The following is a 27,824-nucleotide window of genomic DNA, read 5'->3' as shown; positions in this document are numbered from 1 at the left end:
AGCACCTAACTTTGCACTTTGTATTCATTATCAGATTGCTTTTTTCAACTTAATCTATTTGGTCATTTTGATCGAATTCTAAATGCTGTAATAAACATTGCACATTAAAAATACGGTTAATATACAAGGGCTATGCTAAATTTTACTACTAAACAGGCAGCCACAAGTGGAGTTACGTTGCAGACAACAGGGTCATGATTTGGATTGGTACAGCAGGTGCAGCAGCACTGGGCCAAGACGTTATCAGAAGTCCTCTAAACACATAATATTGCTACATTTGACTACTAAACAGGCATACACAATTGCAGTTAACTTGCAGTTAATAGGGACTTGATTTGAATGGTGCAGCAGGTGCACTGGCACCGGTGCCAAAAACTCTAGGGAACCCACTAAACCGAGATTACTGCTAAAATTTAAAACTAAACAGGCAGTCACAAGTGCAGTTACCTTGCAGACAACCGGGTCATGATTTCAATGGTACAGCAGGTGCATTGACACCAGGACCAAAAGCTCTAGGCACCCCACTAAACACCTCAAATTGCTATATTTTACTAATATTCAGGCAGTTACCTTGCAGTTGAAAGTTGCTTGATTTAAAAGGTGCAGCAGGTGCATGGCACTGGGGCCAAAAATGGTTATAACTCCACTAAACACCAAATATTGCTATATTTTATGACTAACAGGCTATCACAATTGCAGTTACTTTTCAGGCGCTAGGGTCATATTTTGATTGGTGCAGCAGGTGCAGTGGCACCGGGGCCAAACGTTCTAGGGACCCCAATGAACGCAGAATTTTGCTAAATTTTACTACTAAACAGGCAGTCACAAGTGCAGTTATCTAAAAGACACTAGGGTCATGATTTCAATGGTGCTGCAGGTGCGTTGTCAGAACTCCTCTAAACACCTAATAATACTATATTTAACTAGTAAATAAGCAATCACAAGTGCAGGTACCTTGCAGGCACTAGGGTCATTTTAATGGTGCAGCAGGTGCAGTGACACCGGGCCCAAAGCTCTAGGCATGCCACTAAACCCCTAATATTGCTATATTTTACTACTAAACAGGCCGTCACAAATGCAGTTATTTTGCAGGCTCGTGGGTCATGACTTGAATGGTGCAGCAGGTGCAGTGGCACCAGGCCGAAAGGTTGTCAGAACGCCTCTAAACACATAATATTATCAATTAATTCTATTATTTCCCTCTTTTATTTCCTTTTTCAAAATGTTGCTATTACTTATCCTCACTACACCACTAGTAACAGCACAATATATTGCCTTTTTGTACATAAACAAGTCATAACACTTTAACAGACTTTCTGTAGATTATATTGTACAACTACTCGGCAAGCTACAACGCATAACAAAAAACTGCTTATTATAAATCAGATAGGCGAAATCTAATGCATTTACCAATGTTTGTTCTTTCTTACTGACAGGCTTGGCAACATAGCTCAAAACGTTCCCTCCCACCGTAAGCATCATCCTTGATATGGATACTCACACCCAGCCACAGGAACATGTGAAACACACTGTAACAACAGACTCAACACAAGGCAACGTGCCTGACTGCCAGAAAGACCATGGCCTAGTGCCGGACGACAGCTCATGTTCACCACACACTCGATCAACGCAGTAAAACCAAAACTGTTCCTAAATGCTCACCACTGTACAGCAGTCTAAAGACACCTGCGAAGTCAGTGCTCTTGACAATATCAACAGAAGATCTACAACCATGTAAAAGTTGTATGCTCACAATACAGAATTTGTTATTTGCTTCAATTCCTTGAATAATCAGTTACCAGATCTGATAGTGAAGGTGCATCACATTCCTAGGGGGTTGACTTTACTTACAAATATCCTTCATCTAGGCCCTTCCTTGTGACGCTCTTTCACAGATCAGACTCTTAAGTCCTCTCTTCAACATTTGCACAACATGGACACGATCTAGCACTCTGCTGCTGTCACATAGGACATTGTCTTCATGTATGCCAGCCAAGCTTCACACCAACCAATGTCTTGCATTTTCAAGATGTCTTCTTTACTAGTCACAGAATGTTAATTTTATTGACTTTGATAATATATGTGTAAATTTCCATCAGGCAGCAACCCTCAAACCAACTATGGTACAGTTAAGGCCTTGCTTGCATGACTACTGATGCCAGAGGCAAGCCGACAACGTCACAGCGTCTTTATCCAGGGAAGTAAGGCAGGCCCCTTGTGGTGCAGGAAGGCCCCAACCTTTGAGCCCATTCAGAGGGCCCCCATTCAGGCCAAGGTTAATGAATGAATGTGAGATATGGGGCCATTCTTCAAATTCTGAAGTGCGGGCCCCATCATATAATCTAAGCTACTCTCTTTGTCTACTCTACGCCTTCATTGTACCCTGCACCGGGGTAGCAGGGAGTGCTTCCGCGGCACTAGGTGCATCATTGAAGATGTGGCCCAAGGTCTAAAGCTTCCGACTTTGGAAATGGGGAGCAAGGTTTGTATCCCATCCTTGACTCAACATCCTGTAAGTCTGGACAAATCTTTTGATCTACCCATGCCTAACAAAAAACTATTCAATGCAATCTGACTCTTGCGTAAGTACTCTTACAGCCTTGGGCCCTGCTTGTCCTATAAAAATAACTTAAAAAACAGTTGTTTGCTACCAAGAACAGGGTAAGGGTCTCAAAGTTGTCTGGTGTATTTCTGATTTTCGAGTGCATTGAATACACGATTTTTCCTTATTCCAAGTGAGGCATCCCATTGTATTGTTTTCTTGCTGTTTTGAATTATATTAGATTCCTTTTGAAAAGGTATAGAACTTTTATCAGAAAACTCAACTTTAAAATTTGGGACTAATTGTTTGAATTCCAAGAGTGGTCAGAGGCTGGAATTTGTGTTCTGGATCAAATGTGGAATGCTGGAAAGATCTCAATATTCAAGGAAATACAGAGACCATAGAAATTAGGTCAAATACACTTTGTTCATAACTTGACGTAATGAATGTCATTGTGAGTAGTATTGATTGTTTGAACAGGGTCTTTAAGATTACGTAGACTCTTGCAGAGAGCGAAACCCACATCACAGCAAAACAATAAAAGAGACTGGCAGTAAGAATTTGAAAGGAGAAGAAGAAGTCAGAGGAGAAGAAGAAGGGTATAAAGTTATGAGACACCCTGTGGGTGTTGGGCGTGATTTAGAACTACGATTGCTTCAATAGAAATTTTGTTAAGATTGTATTGGCCTACTAATAAGCAAGCCAAGATATAAAAGAAGAAGACCATTGTTGGAGGCGTGAGAAATAAAACAGTAGATTATGTCATTTTCTGATGGTTCACTGTGTGGTAAAGCATGTTTGGGTAAATGTTTTATATAGAGGTAGTATGATCTTGGGAAATATTTTGACAGCAGGTAGAAAGGTTATAATTTTGTGGAGTTGGTCTGGAAAGCAACTATTATGTTTTTTAAGAGGAAAGGCGATGACACCTAAGCTGTTGGTACTGGGGAAATTTAACTATAAATAGAATTTTTCTTTTACCATTGTGGTTGCTAGAGATGATTAATTTTGATACGCTGGAGATTTTTTGCAGAAGTAGGGAAGGACACTGATCATTGACTCTATTTAGGATCTATTTCTAGACTTCTATGAGGCTGAATAAATGTTATTTATAGGCATTTTCATGATAGGTTTATTTTGAAAATGCACTCATATATTGTCTACAATTGCATATTTAATTATTTAAATTGTTATCCTATTCAGAATGGCTATATATTTGTGTTCTCTGGAAGGTAACTATCTAATTATATTAATTAATATGATTGAAATTGTCTTTAAATAATGAGGAAGAAGAGCAATTAACTGTGGCTAATGCTCAGTCCTGTGGCCAATAGGAGTTTGGAACCCATGCCCCAAGACAACATCCCACAAGAAGACACACAAGTCCACTTTCCAAGTCTGCATGATTTCCTAGCATTCGTCTGACTGTAATGAGGTAGAGGGCAAATTACAATCAATAATATCCGACAGCCTGAGTGCAACAAGGCTGTTACACCACACATAAGGAAGAACATAACTACTGTTACCATCAGGTTCCCATCCTGACTCCTCATATTCACTAAACTCAAGAAGGATTAGAATACAAACATGAGAAACAAATGACCCATTCTAAGACTTCTCATTGGTTCAGTCAATCTCAGTGTTCAATGTAGGATGCTAAGTGGGAGTAGAAGCACTAATCAATAGGTTCTTCTAAGAGTGGACACGGCTAGTAACAGTTGGCTCGTGGAGTTGAGGGCCTGATGCACAGATATGTATGTTTTCCAAAAGTCAATTGTTCAAGTCCTGATGTGAGTTACTTTTACTTGCCTTGGTCAGGGTCGAGAAAAAAAGGATCAAAAAGTTTGATTCCAGATTGTGGTGCACATCCATTTGTAGGTCTGATGTTAGTCAAGTCATTTTGGTTTTATTTAAATTGCATTATATACTTTGAGGGGTTCCAGCCAGCCCTCTTCATCCATTGGTCTGTTATTGCGTGATTCATATTTTTTCCGCGCACTACAGCATGCTGCATGGGGCAATGGGTCAGGCCACTTCAGTCCTTGGCTAACAACATTGCAACTGATGGCATTCTACCCTTTTTGCAAGAAGCATACCTACACACAAAGCAGGTCCTTCAAGTACCATAGAGTAATGTGTGCTTTTTGAGGTCAAAAATAATTTTTGCTTTAACTATTTTTTAGATTGATAAGTTTTTGGCAGCTTCCCCAACAATAAAGTTTTGCACAATCCATGATAAAGCAAAATAAGCATTGACAAAGGCAAAAGGTTGGTCACCAACATCAAACCTTTCGGCTTTAACAAAGTTTGTTTTTCGTTTGTACTGTCTCTCTGCTTTATTTATTTATTTATTTTTAACAGGGGATCCTCTCAAGCCCACATTTCTCCCCTACATTTTTTTTTAAGTGGTGGGATTTTCCATGGTGTGGTTGAAGAGGACAATAGTCCTGACTAAAGAAGTGCATGTTTATATGCATACTTCTCCAAACCTACATGTTCTCCTTATTAACTGCAGTTCTTTAGAAAATCAAAATGTTTATGACCATAGTTAAGGCGCTATGTATTTATTGACCTTCCTACCCCTATTTCATTGTTTTTCATTTTTTAGTATATAGTTAAGTTTATTTTTGCTACATGAAAAAATGAACTGGCAGCTCGTAATCGTACACTTATTTTAGCGGGTTGCATTGTAGACTGTGTGTTACTGTCCTTAATTGGAAGACTGCCACCATTAGAATGCGTGCTTATTTTCAGTTTTTAGGTCTGGTGTTGCTCAATTTATATATTTAATAACATACCTACAGATGGTTTTTGCCATCTCTCTTTTTCTATTGGTATATTGTTGTGTCATTGACTTTTTCTTTCTGACTACAGTGCCATACAACTTGGGGCAGTGAGTCATCACAATTCAGCCATTGGATAACTTCAGTGTGAATGATGGCATTCTGTGATTTCATAGGGAGCACCTCTGTACACAAACTAGTTTAGTTCAGTGTAAGGGACTACTGAGGCAATCTCTATGCTTTTGAGACCAAAAAAATATTTTTGCTTTTAGCCAATGTTTTTATATATTAACTAGGGCCCGCCAGCTCCTCTGACAATAACAGTTAACAAAAACCATGACAAAGTAAAAAGGCTGCCAGCCATCGCCCGACCCATTCACTTTGCCAATGCTTGTTGCTGTTTTGTCCAGTTTTTAAAGATGCAGAGAAGGAATCAAATGCTTTCTATCTGTATTTATGTGTATTTACCTGTCAATCTTAATCGTTTCTGGTTTCTGTCTGGTTTTGTCACTATAGGTTAAACTGATGAAGTAGTTAAAAAGACTTTTCTCTTTGAACTAATATAAAGAATTATACCACATAGAGGTCACTTATTCCATTCATCCAATTGCACACCTTCAACCTCAATTATAATCACTCCGCATGAAATGTTGGAAAATTATCAATAGAAAAATTATTTCTTTAGTAAAAAACATCAATTGAAGTTTACTAACATATTAAAAAATCTCATTATCATATTAAATCAAATAGAACGATGACAAATAAATAGCTATAGATCAGACCTAAATCATAACGACAAATAAAAGAATATTATATATAAAAACAAAAAGTTATAAAGTGTAACTTTTAGTTCATGTAGAAATGACAATCAAACATTTAATCGTTTATACAGTAGGAGGAACAATAACAGACACCGAAATTGTGTCTTGGATGTGCAAATTTGTAATTTCGGTAAGCAGAAACAATCTGGTGACAATGCACCCTAGTCTCTTATGGTTCTGTTCCAAAACAAATTCCACCCAACAACCTATGCGTCGACGCGTTTCGGTGGTGTACAATAATAAAAACCACCTTCCTCAGGACTGGCAAAATTTGTCCTCCGTTAAATAGCTTTAGCAATCATTCATTTATGTCGCATTAAAAATCACTGACGGATGGCTTCTGGGATAGAGAACAGCCAACGTTATACAGATGATGTGTGACTTAAACCAATCAAATGGAGCCTCACTCCATAGAAGGGATCATATTAATGGCTTGCGCTTCAAGGGTGACACAATCTGTATATATAAATGATAAATCCCAGATGTGTCCCGTTGCGCTTCAAAAATGACACGATCCTCAATTTGAAAACACTTTTAGTTCATTTATTAGAGTGGCCATACGTCATCTAAAAAAGCCGTCCTTGTGGGGCAAGAGGGTAATTTTCCGTTCTACCCGAGATCCTGGATATGGCTTAGTGGTTCAGTGTTCGCGTTTTAACAAACGTCGTAGGGGACCCTACGACGTTTGTTAAAACGCGAACACTGAACCACTAAGCCATATCCAGGATCTCGGGTAGAACGGAAAATTACCCTCTTGCCCCACAAGGACGGCTTTTTTAGATGACGTATGGCCACTCTAATAAATGAACTAAAAGTGTTTTGAAATTGAGGATCGTGTCATTTTTGAAGCGCAACAGGACACATCTGGGAGTTATCATTTATATATACAGATTGTGTCACCCTTGAAGCGCAAGCCGTTAATATGATCCCTTCTATGGAGTGAGGCTCCATTTGATTGGTTTAAGTCACACATCATCTGTATAACGTTGGCTGTTCTCTATCCCAGAAGCCATCCGTCAGTGATTTTTATTGCGACATAAATGAATGATTGCTAAAGCTATTTAACTGAGGACAAATACTGCCAGTCCTGAGGAAGGTGGTTTTTATTATTGTACACCACCGAAACGCGTCGACGCATAGGTTGTTGGGTGGAATTTGTTTTGGAACAGAACCCTAAGAGACTAGGGTGCATTGTCACCAGATTGTTTCTGCTTACCGAAATTACAAATTTGCACATCCAAGACACAATTTCGGTGTCTGTTATTGTTCCTCCTACTGTATAAACGTTTAAATGTTTGATTGTCATTTCTACATGAACTAAAAGTTATACTTTATAACTTTTTGTTTTTTTATATAATATTCTTTTATTTGTCGTTATGAGTTAGGTCTGATCTATAGCTATTTATTTGTCATCGTTCTATTTGATTTAATATGATAATGAGATTTTTTAATATGTTAATAAACTTCAATTGATGTTTTTTACTAAAGAAATAATTTTCATATTGATAATTTTCCAACATTTCATGCGGAGTGGTTATAATTGAGGTTGAAAGTGTGCAATTGGATGAATGGAATAAGTGACCTCTATGTTGTATAATTCTTTATATCAGTTCAAAGAGAAAAGTCTTTTTAACTACATAGTTACCGGTGCTCTATCCCTTTGGACTTTATTGAGCCCCTCTCCTTGTTTTGCAAGGTAAACTGATGAAGTGTCATATTTTCAAATAAGATTATTTTGATAAAATCATACAGTGGCCCACCAGCGGTGAGTTATATGTTCTCACTTCCTTTCATTTTACATGTGCTAATACTGGCTGTTGAATGTTTCTTCCGGTGATGTGATTCACTGTGTGTGGCCACTTCCTGTGATGTCAACACAGTTGTGGAATAACACAACTTTGATATGTATTTCCATAAAATGACAGTATCACACTGCATGCGAGCTGTCTCCTTGTGTACCTTTCACAGTCATTAGGAGGAGCCCAGGTTTCCAGCGGTTTCTCCACCTTGCGAGGTTCTAAAAGTCAAGGTCAATTACTTTTATTCCGAAGCAATGGTGTTCCACCCTCTCGTCAGCAAACCTGAGAGTCTGGATTCCACATGAAAGCACAGGCGCTCAGACAGGTCAGCATCAGCATTTATAATTAGAGCTCCCGGTTTTATGGTATTTATTTTTTCAACATTTCCGTCTGTATTTAGCCATATTTATCTTTCAGCCACCTTATTGGTATTTACCCTTCTTTATTTTGTGTTTTAATAATAAATGGAGTCGTAACAGGGTGTATTCTCACATTTATTTAACTGATAAATATGCTCTCATACTAGCAAATTAAGCAGCCAATATAGCAGAACACTACACCCACATGTAAATATTAGCAATATGTACACATATATGTTAACATATTCCTACATTTAAGGAAATCTCATCCTGTGTGTTGTTTAACTCCCCTTGCTGTCTGCTTAGATGTTTGATTGGAGTACGTGAAACACAGTGTCGAAAGTCACTCACAAAAAGAACAATTTTCTGTATTTTTCTACTTTTAAAAATAAATACAGACAGGAAACGCATTGTCTGTATTTATCTGTAAAAATCTGTAAAAACGGATAACTGGGAGCCTTATTTATAATATCCAGGTGTTGATGCCAGGAAGATGCCAGGTTAATGGTCATGGACGGTAACTAAAGATACTGCTTACACACGATGCACAACTGATTTTAAATTGAGAAAAAACATTAAAGATTGTGACATGAATTAACCACTACCAGCGAGTTCCAGAGCAGCATGCTGCCAGGCGTAAAGCGCTTCACTGCCTCATCAGGGGTGGTAAGGCTATATAAATGCAATCACAGTTATAATAGGAAGTCTGCAGGTTTTATAGGTACATGGAGTTCTCTATTCAACGCCTGCGTTTCTGCCAGGTTTTAACACTTGGCCCAAATGGCCAATATGTAGTCATTGAATTTGTTGCTGGAAGAAGGACAACAGACTGGCGTGGGGAATCCCAGAATAGCAGGCTGTCCATCAGGAGGGGAAAGAATACAGCAAGCGAGACATGAATTGGGGAGTCAGGAAGGTGAGAGGAGGGGAGGGGGCAGGACATTGAGACAGAGAGTGGATGGGTCACTACTGCCGGATAGACCGGAAATAGAGACAAAGGATGGACAAAAAACAGGGATCGGTTAGGGATGAGAAGTAAAGCAAGTGAGGGGGGCTTGAAAAGGGAGCAGCAGGAGAGAGGAAATGTCAGGTGAACAGAAATGGAGTGGAGAAAGGTAATTCATGTAATCCTCTGATTTCTTACGGAGTGCCAGATGGCCAGCGGGTTTTGCTGACTTGCCGAAAGGGATTTGATAGTAAGGCAAAATGTACTGAGACTTAGACTTTGGGCTACACTGGTATCTCACTGGGGCTAACAATGGAATACTAAAATTGATCAAATGTGACAAAATGCAATCACTAACATTGGTGAAATGTGAAAAACTGCAAGTACCAGAAGGCACCACGGGACTGACTACTATGCAGACGCTGCCTTGTCTTATGGCAGGAGCATTTGTTTTTTCAGCCCCTCTCTTTGTACACTTGAATAAACAAGGTTAGCGTGGTCAAGTATCAAGAATTACTCCAAGTCCTGGAAATAGATTTGGCAGAGTAATCACAAACAATAAACTCACTGTACATTCACAGCTATCTCCTTTAAATAAAAAAAGGTCTATATTTACATGTTGAGAAAACAGGGCCGTTATATAAGGAACAGCAGCTCAAAAATCAAAATAAGCTAGTTTCTTCTGGTTCCCAAGTACAGACTCGAACAGTTTTACAGAATGGATGTGTGATGGAGTTATATTTTAGAATGAGATAGGAGGATGCGGTGTATGCTGGGTCTCGTTCAGCACAGGAAGTCCAGCACCTACTTAAAATCCAGCCCAACCGAAAAATAAGAGATTAACCGGATAGTGGTGTTATGTTTTAGGTATATTGGCGCCACGAGGAATCTTCACATCAAGTATTATGATTTGAGCAATCGTTTAACGGTGCTAAAAGGAGGGGAGAACCACCGAACTCCCTAGGGCAAACCTACGTTTTTTTTAGAACAGATAACATTCCTTAGCACATGTCTTGTCAGTTATTGTAGTGAATTTAGTACATAGTGTGACCAGTGAGTACATACATAAATAATGAACAAGTAGTAGTTCTTCTCTCTTCTATCACGTTTGGTTTAATAAGTGCAGTTTTTCAAGAGTAATCTTCTACAGCCAACACGTGTTTCATCGCAAATGGGTGGTAGTCCCGCGACTTTTTCAAGGCTAGTTAATGCGAAGAGAGTATTTATTAATGTGGTGATAATTCCAAACCACAATGGGTTTCTGGGGGGGTGACGTCAATGTAAAAGGATATAATAGTCTTCGTGTTAAAATTTCTCAGATCTCGTCGTGTGGTATAATAAAGGCTTCCCTGACGCCACCGAACAGTCCGGATGCAGAGTACGGTTCCTTGTACTCACTGGTCACACTATGTACTAAATTCACTACAATAACTGACAAGACGTGTGCTAAGGAATGTTATCTGTCAACCGAAAAATAAGTTCCCCTTCTTCATCAGTTGCGAAAAACAATCACAAATTCACGCCTGAATCTCCGAAATGAACTTGAATAGGTTTATTCCCGTGTGAATACTGGTGGGTAATCACTCTGCTTCACCCTTAACTCAGACCTCTTCTTCCAATTACACATCACAAAGAAAACTTTAGACTCTATGGAATTAGCTGCATGCTGAAGAAAATGAAACCCTACCTATGAGAAACTGACATCAAAATGAAATTCCAAGTATTTATTAGTTCTTCTTGCACCTACATCGACTCAACGCCGTGCTCTGAGGTCTACTTGCCACGGCATGTCTCATCAAAGCCTTGAAGAACAATGATTCGCCCGCTCCAACTCCGATTGGACCGCATTGGCTCCCCCGCCCCAATAACATATCATTTTTAGGATAAGCTGCATGACATATAAAGCCATCAGAACTGGAACCATTCCATGCCCAGTAGAGAAAATAGAGCAAGTGGACAGTGCCACACCAGAAACCAGTACAGCATCATAATACAAATAAAAAACTTCAAAACAGCAAGAAAGATAAAACCAAAATATAAGCCTCTCTGTTGTCCCAGGGTTTGCAAAAACACCCCTATCAACACCAGGAAGGGTCAAATCTCACTGAAATTCAGAAAGGAGCTAAAGATCCAACTCTTCAGAGACCACTACATCTCCACATAATAGGATGATTCACCACACAAAAACATCCCTCCTCATTGTAAACAGTCTTGAAGTGTAACTTCGGGTCCACCCTGGCTCAGGGCTATGATACTCGTTAAAGTGTATGCCCTACAAAAGAATAACTACCCCGAAAGGTAATGTGTCAGTGTCCAATCACGGGGCCAGAAGGTGATCCGTTGCTTGGTGAGATGAAGGGTGCTGATGGTGTTCAAGGGAAGACCAGGTGCAGCTCTGACTGTTCAACAAAGCCAATGTTCAAGCAGGGAATCCACTGGTGCTGAGATTAGACTCCACACTGAAGGTGCATCCTCCAGGAGAACCACACTTAAGCAGCCTGAATCTCAAACGCTCCGTCCATCATCCATTTGGTATCGCTCTGAATCGCAAGCACAGCTGGTCACGTGGAAATTTGTGATTGTTGAGGCACACACAGAGAACTGGTCACCCACTGGACCCACTGCATCCTGGTACCAAACGGTAAACTGAGATGTGGTGTCAGAGTCCGACCACATCTGTGAATCGTAGTTTCTCTGGGCACTCAGTTATGGGATTTTGGAGTAGGGCAGCACAGCAAGGCACCTTGCTGCACTGCCCTATGCCAATGTGAAAGGGGAGGAATTTTTGCAATAAGGTGCATTCCTGTCCTTTCTCTCTGTGTTGGCACCATTTCGGCAGCCTGGTGCAAATGTAGGCACCCTTGTACCATGGTGCAAGGGAGTCCACGTTGCATGCAAGATTGATTTTGTGCAAGAAGGAACACCTTCCTGCATAAAAACATTTTAAGTGGTGGTTTTCTATTTCTGAGGGTGCTGCAGAATGCACCACCCATTGAAAGAAGAAACAATGAGGAGAAATAAACATATTTCTCCTTGTTACGCCTCACCTTAGGAGGCATACGGATTTGGCACTTCCCCAGGTTTACATGATTTTGTAAATCTGGGGCAGCGTCAAAGGTCATGGGTGTTGTGTGGCAAAACCCATTGCAACGCCCCAGAAAAGCCTCCCGGACGAAGAGTAAGGTGACGCAGTGATTTGCTCTGTGTTGCCTTTCTCAATATTTATGAGGCCACTCAAAGCCACTCAGGGTGGCTTTGCGTGGCTTTATACATCAGATTGAGAGCCCTGCGTCATGCATGTACCACTTTACGTGGTACAAAAGTGACGCAGGGCTCTCATAAATAAGCTCCTGGGCTCTAAGGGGTTAAACAAATGACTGAAATTGATCTAGAATAAGGGAGAACAACATTAGTCAACAGATACTATCCTAAGACCCAGGGTAAAAGGGCTATACACTTGTGTCACTCTTGCGTTGGTCAGATGGAGATTCTCACGCCCACCGTATCATGGAGGTAAGATGTGTTAAGGGGACATTGGCTCACCACGCATGGATTTCTGGAATGCCCATGCAGGCTCCTGGCCCTTTAAAGAAGCAGATGTCAGTAGGGTCCATCCACAGGCTGCAGACTCAGTGGCCACGAAGAAGGGTCGATTCCCAGATTCTTCCTCTACGTAGATATATGCTGTTATGTCTTCTTCTTTCCCGTGGGTCTGGTAAGTCCTCTCCCGGGAAGATTAATGACCCAAAGATTCCCAGCAGGGTTCAGCAGGACAACTGTATTGCCCTTGGAGTGTTACTAACCATAGGGGCAAAAAACAGCTTCCAAAGTCCTGCTCTTGCGCATATATGCCTCTCAGCTGATGCCGCAGACCTTCTCTCGAGGCCCAGAAAGATATAAGGAAGGTCCTGGGTGGGCATTTCTTATCCAGTTCTGGGGCACTGGCGAGATGCCAGAGTCTTTCAAGGGTTGTGCCTGGTCCAAACCCCATAACTCTTGCATCTCTCTGCTGAGCACTTCTTCCAGAGAATTTCTACAATGGGTTGAGGTACATGAACCATACGTGAAATCAATATGGTTTGCGGATAAACAGAACACATCCCTAGATGGATTATCCTGCTTCCAGGTATGCCTCAACAAGGGACAGAATGTAAGTGTACAGGCTGCTTCATAGGGGAGTGGATGTGGGCTAACGGCTAAGGTGGTCGACCTCAAATCTGGGGAACCAGGTTTGAGACTCGGCATCGACGCTCAACATCCTGTGATTCTGGGCTAATCACTTAATCTCCCCGTGCCTAACAAAAAAATGAATGTTTCCTCATGTAACGCAACTGGTGCTCATGTTTAAAGCGCTCTGATACCTTATATCTTTGGGTCAAGTTTGTGCTATATAAAACTCCAAAAATAAATAAATAAATAGAATGGATGTAAACTGGTTAGTGACATGCCAGACATCCCAATTAAAGTCAAGGTATCTCTGGGGAAGTCTGGCGGCACACAAGCAAAAACCAATGATGGTCAGTCTTTTCTTCTCCAGTAGGGCATGGACCTAGGGAGGGAAATCCACATGAAGGGTGTCAAGTCTACAAGGGCAAAGTGAAGGGGAACCCACAACTCAATTATATATTTCCTGTATCTAAGTAAAGAACACCATCCACCTGCTACTCGACATCAAAACAATTAAAAAGTGACTACAATCACAGCACACGTCATCATACAACACAAAACACACCACATTCTTGCAGCAGAAATTGAAGGAACCAGTTATAGTTGTACATGTGGGGCCGATCCATCCTTCTTTCCAGCGCTGGGAAACCCTTTTGGGTAGCTGAGCGCTTTACAAGACGCAATAATAATAATATTAACCGCATCGCTGCTCATGACGGAACCACTCCGTCATGAGCCACGGGCGCCGTGTGCTCATGATGGAGTGGTTCCGTCATGCTGCGGCCGTTGGCGGCCGCTCCGCCCACGCGGCGCTGATTCCCCGCCTGTGCTGGCGATTAGCACGAGTGGGCGGAGTCGTGAAGGAACCACTCCGTCATGAGCACAGCGCGCCCGTGGCTCATGACGGAGTGGTTCCGTCACGAACATGGCGGCGCCGCGCTGCCCCCAAAGCCCCCCAGCGCCACGGCAAAATTCGTGCCGCGGCGAAGGGGTTAATACTAGTGAGGCGGACTGATGTTATCCACATTGCTCTGCACACACTGTTCCTGGGGTACTGCTCTTGCTAGGCTGGCTCACTATGAGGTTTTTTATGAGATCACGGTGTAGGGACGAATCTCAGTTTTTCTTTAGGTATCATGTGATCTCCTGTCACAAAAAAATGTGTGTATGAGGGTTACTATTTTTAATAAACAATGTGATTCTACCCTATCTAAATAGAAACTATTTAGTATTTTTTGTTTTTTGTTTTAAGTGATGTTAAATGAGGTGTGTTTAGTGATCCATGGGATGTCATGGAAAAGCACTAAGTGTTTTTAAAATACCCCTCACACACTATGAATCCCATAGTGTCATGCTTCATCATAGGGGTCTTCCCGTCCCTCTGCGGGGCGGGACGTGCTACAACCTGCGAATACGGGGGAGCACTGTTGTTATGAAGTTATACAGGAGGTAGATTCTATCCAGACACCTCTCTACTCCCTTATTTGGTACTTTTTATGAGGGTTACTACTCTATTTATTTCTCCCACTACCACAAGATTAAAAACAGTGTAGCTACGCAGGGGTAATTCTGGTCTCCTTGCCGTTATGACTTGTGCAACATGTTTCTGTCTATGTCTGTATGGCTGTCGGCCTTCTTCTGGACCATCCAGAGCCATCTCACTTCTATTGCTTTTCTTAGCTCCTTCTTATTGAGCTAAGAGAGAAAAATAACCAAAAAGAAGTATGCTGAAGTGGGAGAGGAGCGACATTTAAGCACTCGGAACATACAAATTGGGAAATACGTCAGCAGAAACAGTGAGTAGAAACTTTCCTTCCTGACCATAGAGCATGAACACAAACTAGGCTAGGTGCCAAAAAGACCAAATAGGACAAAAATCAGGCTATATAACTCATTTTTATCACTTAGCATAATAAGTTAGGCAAGGTGAAGAAATAATGACTGAAGCCTAACCACACTGTTTTCAACCTGTGATAGCGAGGGATTTAAATAAACAGAGTGGTAACCCTCATATGCACAATTTTAACACCAATAAACCCCTGGTACACACACAAACCTGAGATTTGCCAATTCTGCACCCTGACATAAAAGCTCATGGAGAAACCTCCTAGCAGGAGCAGCTTCTGGTGAGGAGCGCCCCTGTGATGAAACATACCACCAAGCGTGGATCAGGGATTGCGTCCTTTTAGTAGAAAAACCACAAGTAGTTATAAGCTGGGGCAACCTCAAAATAGAACACATAATAAAGACAATTTAATAAAATCTTCCTTGTGGCCTTAGGCGCCCTTTTTTAACAGAGTTTTAAACAATAGAGAGCTAGTATCGTAAGCCGTTTTCCTCCCGCTCCCCATAGCTAATAATGAGAAAGATGTGCGCCCCTTGGCTTTGGAATGAGCAGATACCAAGCTGTCAGTCTCCCCTGATGAGCGAGGCGGTAGGCCCCGTACTTTAAGGATGCAGGTACACGTCCCAACCCTTCAGTCTCACCCGAGCCTGAGGGGCGAGGCACTGGCCACCGTGCTTTAAGGGTGGAGGTACACGTGACAACCCTTCCGTCTCACCTGAGGGGCGAGACACTGGCCACCGTGCTTTAAGGGTGGAGGTACACGTGCCGACCCTTCTGTCTCACCCGAGCCTGAGGGGCGAGGCACTGGCCACCGTGCTTTAAGGGTGGAGGTACACGTGCCGACCCTTCAGTCTCACCTGAGCCTGAGGGGCGAGGCACTGGCCACCGTGCTTTAAGGGTGGAGGTACACGTGCCGACCCTTCAGTCTCACCTGAGCCTGAGGGGCGAGGCACTGGCCACCGTGCTTTAAGGGTGGAGGTACATGTGCCAACCCTTCCGTCTCACCTGAGCCTGAGGGGCGAGGCACTGGCCACCGTGCTTTAAGGGTGGAGGTACACGTCCCAACCCTTCAGTCTCACCTGAGCCTGAGGGGCGAGGCACTGGCCACCGTGCTTTAAGGGTGGAGGTACTCGTGCCAACCCTTCCGTCTCACCTGAGGGGCGAGACACTGGCCACCGTGCTTTAAGGGTGGAGGTACACGTCCCAACCCTTCAGTCTCACCCGAGCCTGAGGGGCGAGGCACTGGCCACCGTGCTTTAAGGGTGGAGGTACACGTGCCAACCCTTCCGTCTCACCTGAGCCTGAGGGGCGAGGCACTGGCCACCGTGCTTTAAGGGTGGAGGTACACGTGCCGACCCTTCAGTCTCACCTGAGCCTGAGGGGCGAGGCACTGGCCACCGTGCTTTAAGGGTGGAGGTACACGTGCCGACCCTTCAGTCTCACCTGAGGGGCGAGACACTGGCCACCGTGCTTTAAGGGTGGAGGTACACGTACCAACCCTTCAGTCTCACCTGAGCCTGAGGGGCGAGGCACTGGCCACCGTGCTTTAAGGGTGGAGGTACACGTCCCAACCCTTCTGTCTCACCTGAGCCTGAGGGGCGAGGCACTGGCCACCGTGCTTTAAGGGTGGAGGTACTCGTGCTGACCCTTCAGTCTCACCCGAGCCTGAGGGGCGAGGCACTGGCCACCGTGCTTTAAGGGTGGAGGTACTCGCGCTGACCCTTCAGTCTCACCTGAGCCTGAGGGGCGAGGCACTGGCCACCGTGCTTTAAGGGTGGAGGTACACGTGCCGACCCTTCAGTCTCACCTGAGCCTGAGGGGCGAGACACTGGCCACCGTGCTTTAAGGGTGGAGGTACACGTGCTGACCCTTCAGTCTCGCCCGAGCCTGAGGGGCGAGGCACTGGCCACCGTGCTTTAAGGGTGGAGGTACACGTGCCGACCCTTCCGTCTCACCTGAGCCTGAGGGGCGAGGCACTGGCCACCGTGCTTTAAGGGTGGAGGTACACGTCCCAACCCTTCCGTCTCACCTGAGCCTGAGGGGCGAGGCACTGGCCACCGTGCTTTAAGGGTGGAGGTACACGTGACAACCCTTCCGTCTCACCTGAGGGGCGAGGCACTGGCCACCGTGCTTTAAGGGTGGAGGTACTCGTGCTGACCCTTCAGTCTCACCCGAGCCTGAGGGGCGAGACACTGGCCACCGTGCTTTAAGGGTGGAGGTACACGTGCCGACCCTTCAGTCTCACCTGAGCCTGAGGGGCGAGGCACTGGCCACCGTGCTTTAAGGGTGGAGGTACACGTGCCGACCCTTCAGTCTCACCTGAGGGGCGAGGCACTGGCCACCGTGCTTTAAGGGTGGAGGTACACGTGCCGACCCTTCAGTCTCACCCGAGCCTGAGGGGCGGGACAGTGGACACCGTGCTTTAAGGGTGGAGGTACACGTGGGGTTATGCTTTGGTGAATTATTAATTAAAAGCGCACGTAGATTGCTGCGTTCAAGGGAGGAAAAACAATAGGGCAGATGAGAAAAAGTCGAAGAGCGGACCAGTGGTTCCGCTTTCCACGGCATGCGAGGACTTTCATCCCGTCTGCATGCGAGTTTACTGGAAGGGATTACCACAGGAAGGAACACAAAGGATGCTCCACCCCCCGCCCTCCCTCCGTACTTCCGGGTAACCTGAGGTACTGTCCAGTGAAAGAGGTCATTGTCGTGGAGGTGTGGACGGCACACACTGTTACTGCCTAAAACCCGTCTCACTGTCACTACAGCCCATTATTGACAACTCATGGCAGGTGTGTCAGCTGCCAACCCCTCACACACGTCGTGGCCTACGCCTACCCCTGTATACTCACTATCTGTGTGCCCTGGACGTGTGAGTTCACATTAACCCCCACAAAAAAGCCACCCAGGATCTAGCCACAGCAAACAAGTGTGTTGGGTGCTTAATTGAAAAAAGGTCTTGAGCTTCCTCACCCCCCCCCAAAAATAGAATTTATATGTTTTAGAACGGATATGTATATATTTCAGGTGTCGTTGCTCTGTGGATGACAATTTGGTCAGAACTGTAACTCAGCGGCTTTTTTGCTCTCAGTTATTGTCAGTGCTTTAAGTGGGTCGGGTCTCTCTGGGACTGAATACCTGCACTTCATTATTTTAAAAGAGAGGGTACCGGCATTTCTTGAATACCTCCACTCTGACCACTCGTGTCTCGTTTTCAAGCTCAGTTTATTTCTACCCCTACCCAGAGGATGCCAGTGTCCTCGCAAATCCCACAGATTCTGTCAGCTGGCAGACACTTCACCTCAATTGACCTTGTGCCCTCTTTCAAGGGCACTTCCTCACATGCCCACTTCCCCGGAGCTTTCTGCTTCTTCTCTTGGAACTCCGACCTGCACCGACACCATGTTTGTTGTGTTATGTCTTCCTTGTTAATATATGCATTTAAACCTTTAATCAATTGCTCTTGTGTCTTCGCCTCTTTCAAAGAAAAAATCCACCCAACATGCCCCACGTAATCGGAAATAAAGCGCTGGTCCTCATAAAAGGCACAGCACAAACAGCACTGCACCGTGGTGCCCAGGTGATACCTAATCCTATGGTGCTCGTTTCATCAACCATGAAATCATAAAAGGCGGAGCCGGCCCTAGTTCATCGCAGCCATCATTTTGCCCCACAGATTTTGGCAACAGGTGCCAACCTATAAATTCGGATTTTCAGGATATCCAGAAAAGACGCATTTACATAAATCTAATATGAATGGAAATCATCCACAGAACCAGTGGGTATCTTAAAAAATCGGCATGAACTGGCTCTTCTGGACCCACGCTGGACACCAATGACCGAAAACTACTGCGGTAAATTTAAAGATTAGCAGGTAAAGAATAAATACCATAGCAACGGAGGGAAGGAGTGGGTAGGTGGTGCCCCTCTCTCGGCTTGTGTGGCATCGCGGGGTTGTACTTATTAGTAATATTTAAGAAAGATAGACCTCCCTGCGAAAACTGTGCAGCCCTTTTACCACATATGACAGAATTATGTCACAATTATCGTAAAAAATAAACTTCAGATTCAAGTTTGCTTGTCTTTTTCTGTCACACTTGCTGTTCCCACCTCTCCCTGCCCCACTCCCGTTTATTTAAGGTTGGTTTGCATTTTTTTCATTTTCTCTCCTTCTTTGCTCTGTTATTCACTCTCTGTCTCTTCATCCCTCCGTTTCCCTAAACAACCATTTCTGCCTCCGTGACCTTCTCTCCGCTTTGCCCTTTGTTTCACCTCTGCCTTTTGTGGTCTAGTTCTACCGTTTCGGTTCAATTCTTGCTACTCTCTCTTTTTTTCTGTTAAATTCTCTCTTTCTCTTTTTATTTTGCTATTTGTTGTATTGTCTTTAATCTTTATTTTCTATTTGTCTTTCTTCTGTCAATACTTCTCCTTGCTTTTTCTTTCTGGTTATTACATTTTTAAATATTTCCTACTCTCTCGACTCTATGTATTCTTTTTCTTGCTCGTTTTCTTCTTGTACCTTTTTATGTCTTGCTATTTTTCTACAATATCTTTTCGTCTTTCTGTTTATTTAATTTCTTACTACGCAGCTCCCTTGCTCCTGTTAATTTGTATTAATATTGCTTCAATATCCTACGTTTATCTCTGTCTCTTTATTGCCATTTTCATCTCTCTTTCTCTATTTTAGCGGTAGTTGATCTCCCTCCAACCACGTGTAACGCTTTCTTGTTTTTTTTCCTGGCATTGTGTATTTCCTTTTTTAATCCCTTCCTCCCACTTCTATTCTCTTAAATCCTGCTCATTTGTCTGCTTTTTTTATCACCCCCATATCACACCTTTAGCATCTAATTACTTTCCTCTTTCTGCGGCACACCTGCCGTGTTTTGTATACGTTTATGTGCCGCTGTTCGTCTCTTCTTGACCCTCTCCTCTCTCTGTTTTCCTTCCGTCCGCTCACCTCACCCAGAGCAGTGCGGACTACACGAATTTTCTTTTTTGACTGAACCCCCCGAAGTGCCTCCTTTAACTTACCCCGCTCTTCGTACAGCTCAGTGGGGCGTGTGCCTGCTGCAGTCGCGCGTGGCAGTGCGTGAGTTCTGGGCGCGTGATAGCTTCAGGTCGCCGGATTGAATTAAGGAGGGAATGGCTCAGCATTTCATCCTATTAAGGTGGATAAAAGGAGGACCCTTGTCGTGGGAAAAATACCAACGGCCAATAAAGTGTCATAGGCACCGTGCAGTGTCCTCTACATCATTGTTAAAATTATTAATGTTACGCCTGGCCCACCGCACTCAGACCCAAATACACAAGACATTGACAATGTAAGCACCGAGTTTAGGCGTTAGCAAAGATAGCTGAAACGTGTTGTTAGCCAGCGGACAAAAATATGTGCTGCAGAAATCTGGAATACCAACGCAGTGCTTGTGTGACAGCCTCACCCCAATAAAATGCAAGCACAGCTGTGTTTCGAAAATAGCACAATTGTGTGCAGTTGTATTTTTGGTGGGTGTGCCGGTGTGAATTTCCAGGTGTTTGGGCGTTTCCCTGAGAGCTCCTCCAGTAATTGAAATACATTAGATTTAATGTACACATTACACTGGAACTGTGATTCCAGGGACGCGTTTTCTAATTGTCCGCATAGTCAAGGAGGCAAGAAGGCGCGAGACACGCCACAGGGCTGGGTTCTATAACGATGCCTCATGCCCTGCTGGCAGTCACAGGGCGGGACTTTTTAACTTCATCACCCATTTGTCCATTTTGAGAAACCTAGGGTTTGAGGAGAATTTGTTAGCATCTTCAGTGGTCAGAGGATGTGTGAACTGAAGGGCGCGGGATGTCAAACAGGTAAAGTGCAGAGCATTCTCGAATTAAAAAGGAGAAAAGCGTCCCAGGTTCCTACAAATCCATGGGGGCGTCTTACACGTGGAAGTAGCACTGGTTAGGAGCATTTCAACTTTCAAGAAGTAAATTGGCATTTTCGGACCTTGCAGTCGAAATGTTATATATATATATATATATATATATATATATATATATATATATATATATATATATATATATATACAAAATCCCCCTTCAGGCTTACAGTTCCGCAAAAAAAGCATAGAATACTGGGTAATTCTCTCTCTCTCTCTCTCTCTCTATTTATATACATATATATAGGGAATGGGGGTATGTCTTCAAAGTAGTACACTGCGCCCTAACTTCTCACTCCGTTGTACACAAGATTCAGCATGAGCTGAAAACGTTGAAAGCTGGTAGTTATGACAATACCATAACTACTACTACAAATGATAACCTTAACAGTAACGGTCGGCCTAATATTTACACGAATACGAATATATTAATACGAATAATATTCCATTCGCTCCTAATATTGCACATATTACATTTGGTACCGCTACAAATGATGACAATTATCTTATATTTTTTTTTACATGTCATTGGCTAGCACTCGCAAGCACAAACATAACTTAGTATAGCGCTTCAACGCTGCTTCCCCGTAAGCGCTATACAAATAAAATGAACAGCGGTATCATTTTACATAACTGGCGGTAATACTTCAAATAAAGCCGCGCAAGAGGCCCGTTTATGTACTTAAATTAAATATCAACCTTAAGGTTCAGAAGAGGCCTTTGCAGGAACACGTTTTAAATCAAATTAAACATAATTAAAAACTGTGCAAAAACGAGGACTGTGGTGCGGAAGTACAGCGGTGAAGCGTTACCACGGGGAAGAAAAAACACATATGTACTCAAACCTGGAAGAAGGTGTTTGTGAAATACATATATCATAATCAACTTTAAAACACAGGAGGACACGCACGGGGACGGTGAATAACACACACCGCATAGGCGCTTGTGTTTATTGCGAGACCGCTATTAAACGCTAATAACATATTAAAGGGAGAAGAAAACTGCTACGCAAATCACTCCTCGCCGGGGCGAGGCAAATGTTCTTGAAACCTTAGAAACAACTTTTGAGAAATCTACCAAGCCAGCAAAGTTTTATTTTAGAAGACACGCGTTTTGGCGAGGCAAGGGTTCTACTTGCTTAGCTGCGAGAATCTGCGGGGTATCTTAAAATCCTATTTACATTACGGACAGCGACAACATACACACAAGCCACACGTCTGCTAGGGAAAGAGACATCACCTTGTCATACAGGAACTTTGTCACTACTGGGCGTCAAAAACAAAAACAGGTGTAGCCGTAAAAGGTAGAAAACGTTCATAAAAAATAAACATACTTCGCTCAGCCACATAACAGCATTAGCGTGTGCAAGACGAAGCGACATCCCCATTAAATCACAAATACTGTTGAAAGCTGGTAGGGAAATAGCTCTGAAGAATAATCAAAAACAAAACCCAGCGCGCGCGGTCAGGAGTCAGAAATCACACGGGTTGGCACAGAAAGCGACCGAAGGCATTTGAAAATAGCTACATTGAGAGACCGGTAAGAAAAATATACGAAGAAAAGGAAAGTGCCCGTCAATTACAGGTGCCCGTAAAGAAAACAAAAGCATTTAAGAGCGCACGCGGCACACACGGTCGCAAAAAGTGCACAGGATTTTGAATTACTTGCAAAACACACAAGGACAAGAGTACGGTGCACAGATAACACCGCGAAAACTAGTTGTACAGTGAAGAAAGCAGGATTTTACTGAAAACAAGACAGCGCAGGGATTCTCTGTGCAAAACCGAACTCACGGAAAACCAAAAACCCGCTCTGCACAGGGAACTGCGTGTAACTCACACATCTGTGATTTGCGTATACAGAAGCGGGCAGGGGAACTGTGCGTGTACCATAGACACCAGATAACAGGAAACACAAAAGACCCAACGAAACGTCATGTATGAAACAAAAATCAGCAAACAGCAAACAAAACCGAGCAGAAGAAATCGTGTGCATAAAACAAATACCCAGGAGTAAAACCCAACAGAACAAGGGTGACTGTGGGTACAGCACAGACAGAAAAACTCGCGAAAGCAGCCGGGGACGGAGAAGTGTGTGTATTAAACAGACATCATCAAAAAATCAACACACCCGGGCAGGAGTGAATTGAAGCTAACAACAAACAACAGCACGTTGGGAAATGTGTTTAAAGCACAGACAACAGGACATGTCATGCACACAGCCGAAGGTGTGTGTGTGTATAAACATGCCTTCATGCCTACAACCCGGCAGAGAAAGGTGCGTGTGTGTAACACAGACATCAGGACATGTCATGATACAACCTGGCATAGAGAACGGACTCTGTGTATAATGTAGGCATCAGGTCACCAGGAAATGTCATGATACATCGGAAAGGAGAGAACTGCAATGCACACAACCGGACAGAGAGAACTCTGTGCATAACAGAAGGCAGAGAATAATAAGCACAGCAAAGCAAGCGCGACGGTGCGCACGCGACAGATTTCAGGATCTATCGCGAACTCATCGCGACAGGGCGGTCTCGGCTGCACGCGTCACTCGCCCTCTGATCTCAAACGCTGCAGTCCGGCGGCAGTGACAGCTGATATGTGCACTTCAGCGAGGAGAGCTCTAAACAGGGCCCATAAATTAAAAAAAAACAGACACATACCTCCACTGCACCCGAGCAGGTAGTCCGGGCTTCAAAGCGCTTGACCTCACTGGACACCGCGGAGAAGGGTGTTTGTGGACAATGGACACTTTGGTATTCCCCGTCGCCTCTCTGGAGGTTCCTGCGGGAAGTCTGCGCTCCGAGGGATTTACTACCAGGGGCAAATTAAACACAGCGCTCGTCTGTAGGATCAAGGGGCCTACCAGTAGCACCGGCATGCGCACCTACAGTTTGGGGAAGAGAGTATCTCCTGTGTTTGGCCTGGGAGGCGAGGGCCCTAGCATGCATAGACGGGGGCGGGGGGGGGGGGGGGGGGTGCATATACTGTATTATCTAGGCTGGGCTCAATACACATGGTTAGGGAAGCTCCCATGATGTGGAAAGGAGAAAGAGAGCCCTGCCATGCAGGAATAGGCACGTGGGGGCCCTAGCAAGCAGGGATGGGCACGTGGGGGCTCTAGCATGCAGGGATGGGCACGTGGAGGCCCTAGCATGCAGGGATGGGCACGTGGGGGCCCTAGAATTCAGGGATAGTCACAGGGGCCCCTAGCATGCAGGGATAGACATGGGGGCCCCTAGCATGCAGGAATAGGCACGTGGGGGCCCTAGCAAGCAGGGATGGGCACGTGGGGGCCCTAGCAAGCAGGGATGGGCACGTGGGGGCCCTAGCAAGCAGGGATGGGCACGTGGGGGCCCTAGCATGCAGGGATGGGCACGTGGAGGCCCTAGCATGCAGGGATGGGCACGTGGGGGCCCTAGCATGCAAGAATGGGCACGCGGGGGCCCTAGCATGCAAGAAAGGGCACGTGGGGGCCCTAGAATTCAGGGATAGTCACAGGGGCCCCTAGCATGCAGGAATAGTCACAGGGGCCCCTAGCATGCAGGGATACACATAGGGGTCCCTAGCATGCAGGTATAGTCACAGGAGCCCCTAGCATGCAGGGCTGAGCACGCAAGGGGACGGAAGACGCTATAGCGCCTAGGTCAGCCAGGCACAGTTCACTAATGTACACTGTGGGTAGGTGGGCACCAGCAGCCTTAACCTGAGAGTGTGATGCGTAGCTGGCATGCATGGCAAGGCAGCTGGCATTTTGTGCTTGGCCAGTGAGTAGGACGGTCTAGAATATACGACTGGGGGTCAGAAGACCCTATGGGAGCTACAGATAGGGGGCAAGAGGAGCCCGCCATGAAAGGCGTGAGGAGGGGAGTAAGACCGTACAGGACTGGGAGCACGCCGTGGGTGAGATGGGATTAAAAAAGCGTGGGTACCCATCGCCCAAGTTTACCCGTGCGCTACTGAGAAGTGCCGGTACTTTCTCTTCAGCACGATAGCAGTGCAGGTACTCAGTATATGTGAGTACCTGCCCGTTTAAAGCACTGGGAGCAAGTATATACGTCTAAGGGACGGGGTCGATGGCTAGGGGAAGGGGCGCCTGGTATGCGCAGTTACGGAGCGTCAAGGCACTGCTACGCAGGGGGGTTTTCAAGGAGCTAGATTTTATAGCCGCGGGGTAGGAAGGGCTAGCATGTGAGGATGGCATGCAACAGGAAATCAGCAGGTACGGCGGTGGGCTGGGGGATTTGGAATGTACGATGGGGAAGGAGACCCTAGCTTCTGTGACGTAGGAAAAGTGGAAAGGCTCGAGGAAAGAGGCCCGGTATATATGATTAGAGGGTCGAAGGACAGTAGCCTCTGTGACTAGAGGGAACGGCAGGGTGACCCTAGCATCTACCACAGCCAGGGAAAGGAAGGTTCCAGTACTTCTAGTGGCCGAAGGACCCTGGGCTTTCCCCGACTAGAGAGAGTAACATGGCAGCAGGGGGGCGAAGGGCCCTAGTGTTTCAGAGCAGTGGCTGTAGAGCCCTAGCTGCTGTGACTAAAGAGAGCTCGCGATGGCACTAGGCGCCGAGGGAAGAGGGCCCAGGTATCCACGGATAGGAGCAGAAGGACCCCAGCGCCTGCGACCAGCGGGAGGGCGGGAGCACCCCGGCAGCTATGACTACGCAGCGGAAGAACTCTAGTATCCATGGCCACCCACCCTCTTCACCTCCTCCACTCCACAACAAGTTAGAGTCGGACGTCTCTTGATTAATAACTGCCCGCGTGAGCCCATGCCCGGCTGCGCCGCGGCCTCGCGGTGTGACGCGCGCAGGAGCAGTGTCCGGGGTGCCTGCCTTCAAGTCCTGCAGGGGAGATGGATTGCAATGGAAAAGTACAAGGAGTACCTACCTAGGCTCGCGGCTGTCCTGCCAAGCTCCCAGCAGGGTAGTGCAGCCCTGGCGCACCACAGCAGCGACAGCAGCAGCAGCAGTTCACATCCAGGAGGAAGCCAAGGAGATGAGAGGAATGAAGGAGGCTCTGACAACAGACAGCAGACCCCCCTCCCCCCTCTTGTTTCCTCTCCACCCCTCCCTCCCCTCCAGGAGCAGGCTGCTGCTCCGAGAGTCTCACCGCCGGGCACATCCACACAGCGCCTCACGAGAGGAGGGGTGCCCGCCGGAGAGGCAGAGGGACGAGGAGAGAGAGGCTACGGGGGTGTGAGGGGGGATAGGGGAGATGGGGAGAGAGAGGTGTGTGGGGGAAGCCGAAAGAAGGGAGCACTCTGGGTCATACTAAGCCCCTCTGTCTCCTCTTGCTGGGCTCAGCTCACGATATAGTAGTCTGGATTTTTACAGCAGAGGCGCTAATTTGCACTGTGTGTGTGTGAGGGGGCATAGAGTAAAACAGGTATTGCACGTTAAAAGGTGTAAGTTACGCACACACAGATTCACGCACTCTCCCACAAATAAGCAACACTATATTCACTTATCTTTACAAATCATCTCTATAGTGCCTTACGACACACAAAGGCAGTCTCAAAGCGCTGTGGAGAGGAAGAGGTGACAGTGAAGTATGCCCAACACACATATATGGGTACAGAAAAAGACAGTTATCCCCACATGGCACTATGCAGAGATATAAAGAAGGGATTTAGTCAGTTATAATTCTAGGAATCTACAAAGCTAAAACACCTACTCCTGTCATCCATGATTCCATAGTTTGAGCAGCATTAATAGTTTAGAAAAGAGGTGAAAACGTGGCTGTTTCCAAAATAACACATAATCCAACAAACCTGGAATAGAAACCAATATAACTATCCCGCCTTCGATAGCTATAGCCTTGCAGTCTACGGTCCGCAGGCTTGAAACAGTCCAACCAGCACACAACATATGGGACCGAGTCACAACGGCAAACTGAGACGAAAGTCTAACCTACGGCTTTCGGTATTCACAAAGCGCATTTACGTGTAGTAGAGTTCGACTTTTGCCTCAGTTAAACTTAAGTTTTGGTCTTAAGTTTAACAGAGACCAAAAGTCCTAAACTTAAGTTTTGGTCATAAGTTTAACTGAGACCGCAAGTCTAAGGGCTTTTGATCTCAGTTAAACTTAAGACCAAAACTTAAGTTTAACTGAGGCAAAAGTCTACCTTTACTACTCGTAAATGCCATTCGTGAGTACCAAAAGTCATAAAGTTAGACTTTTGTCTGAGTTTACCTTTGTGAATCGGGCCCTTCATGTCTGGGTAAGTTATGCAGGGCTGACCTATGCCTAACCTGGGAGTTATATTGCAATGTAAGTTCATGTTTAACCTCCTTGCTCACACTAATACCAATACCACAACAGCCTGGGGCCGGACATCCTATTGTAGTTCAGACAGGCAAAATGATAATTCCCTTATATGTTTAACCCTCTCACACTCACATGTGACAAAACCCCTAAAGGTCCATGACCATCGCCGAGTACTGTCTCAGTCCACAGCAATGAATCACCCATCACCAATAAAACTGGCATGGATTAATTGAAGAGATCTGCCACATACCAATGGCCCAACAAAATAATCTAATTTAGTTCACTAGTGCAGGTCCCAATTAACTACATATAAAAACCACTTCCTGACACCTCACAACGACAATCACATTTGGATACCAACGTCCCATC

General features: G+C 45.0%; 1 protein-coding gene across 1 annotated transcript in view; it reads right to left on the bottom strand.

Moving 5' to 3' along the window:
* LOC146856205 (LIM homeobox transcription factor 1-beta-like) overlaps positions 1–26,157 on the bottom strand; it is a 513,853-nt gene extending 487,696 nt beyond the window's left edge. Inside the window, exon 1 of the mRNA XM_085650711.1 lies at positions 26,077–26,157. The gene's annotated coding sequence lies outside the window, so the exon portion shown is untranslated. The remainder of the gene's footprint in view (positions 1–26,076) is intronic.
* Positions 26,158–27,824: the final 1,667 nt, after the last annotated feature.

Source organism: Triturus cristatus, chromosome 4_1 (assembly GCF_964204655.1).
Source record: "Triturus cristatus chromosome 4_1, aTriCri1.1, whole genome shotgun sequence".
Classification (NCBI taxonomy): Eukaryota; Metazoa; Chordata; class Amphibia; order Caudata; family Salamandridae; genus Triturus; species Triturus cristatus.
The sequence above is the reverse complement of the archived record's forward strand: the minus strand, read 5'-3'. Positions and strand labels throughout refer to the sequence as shown.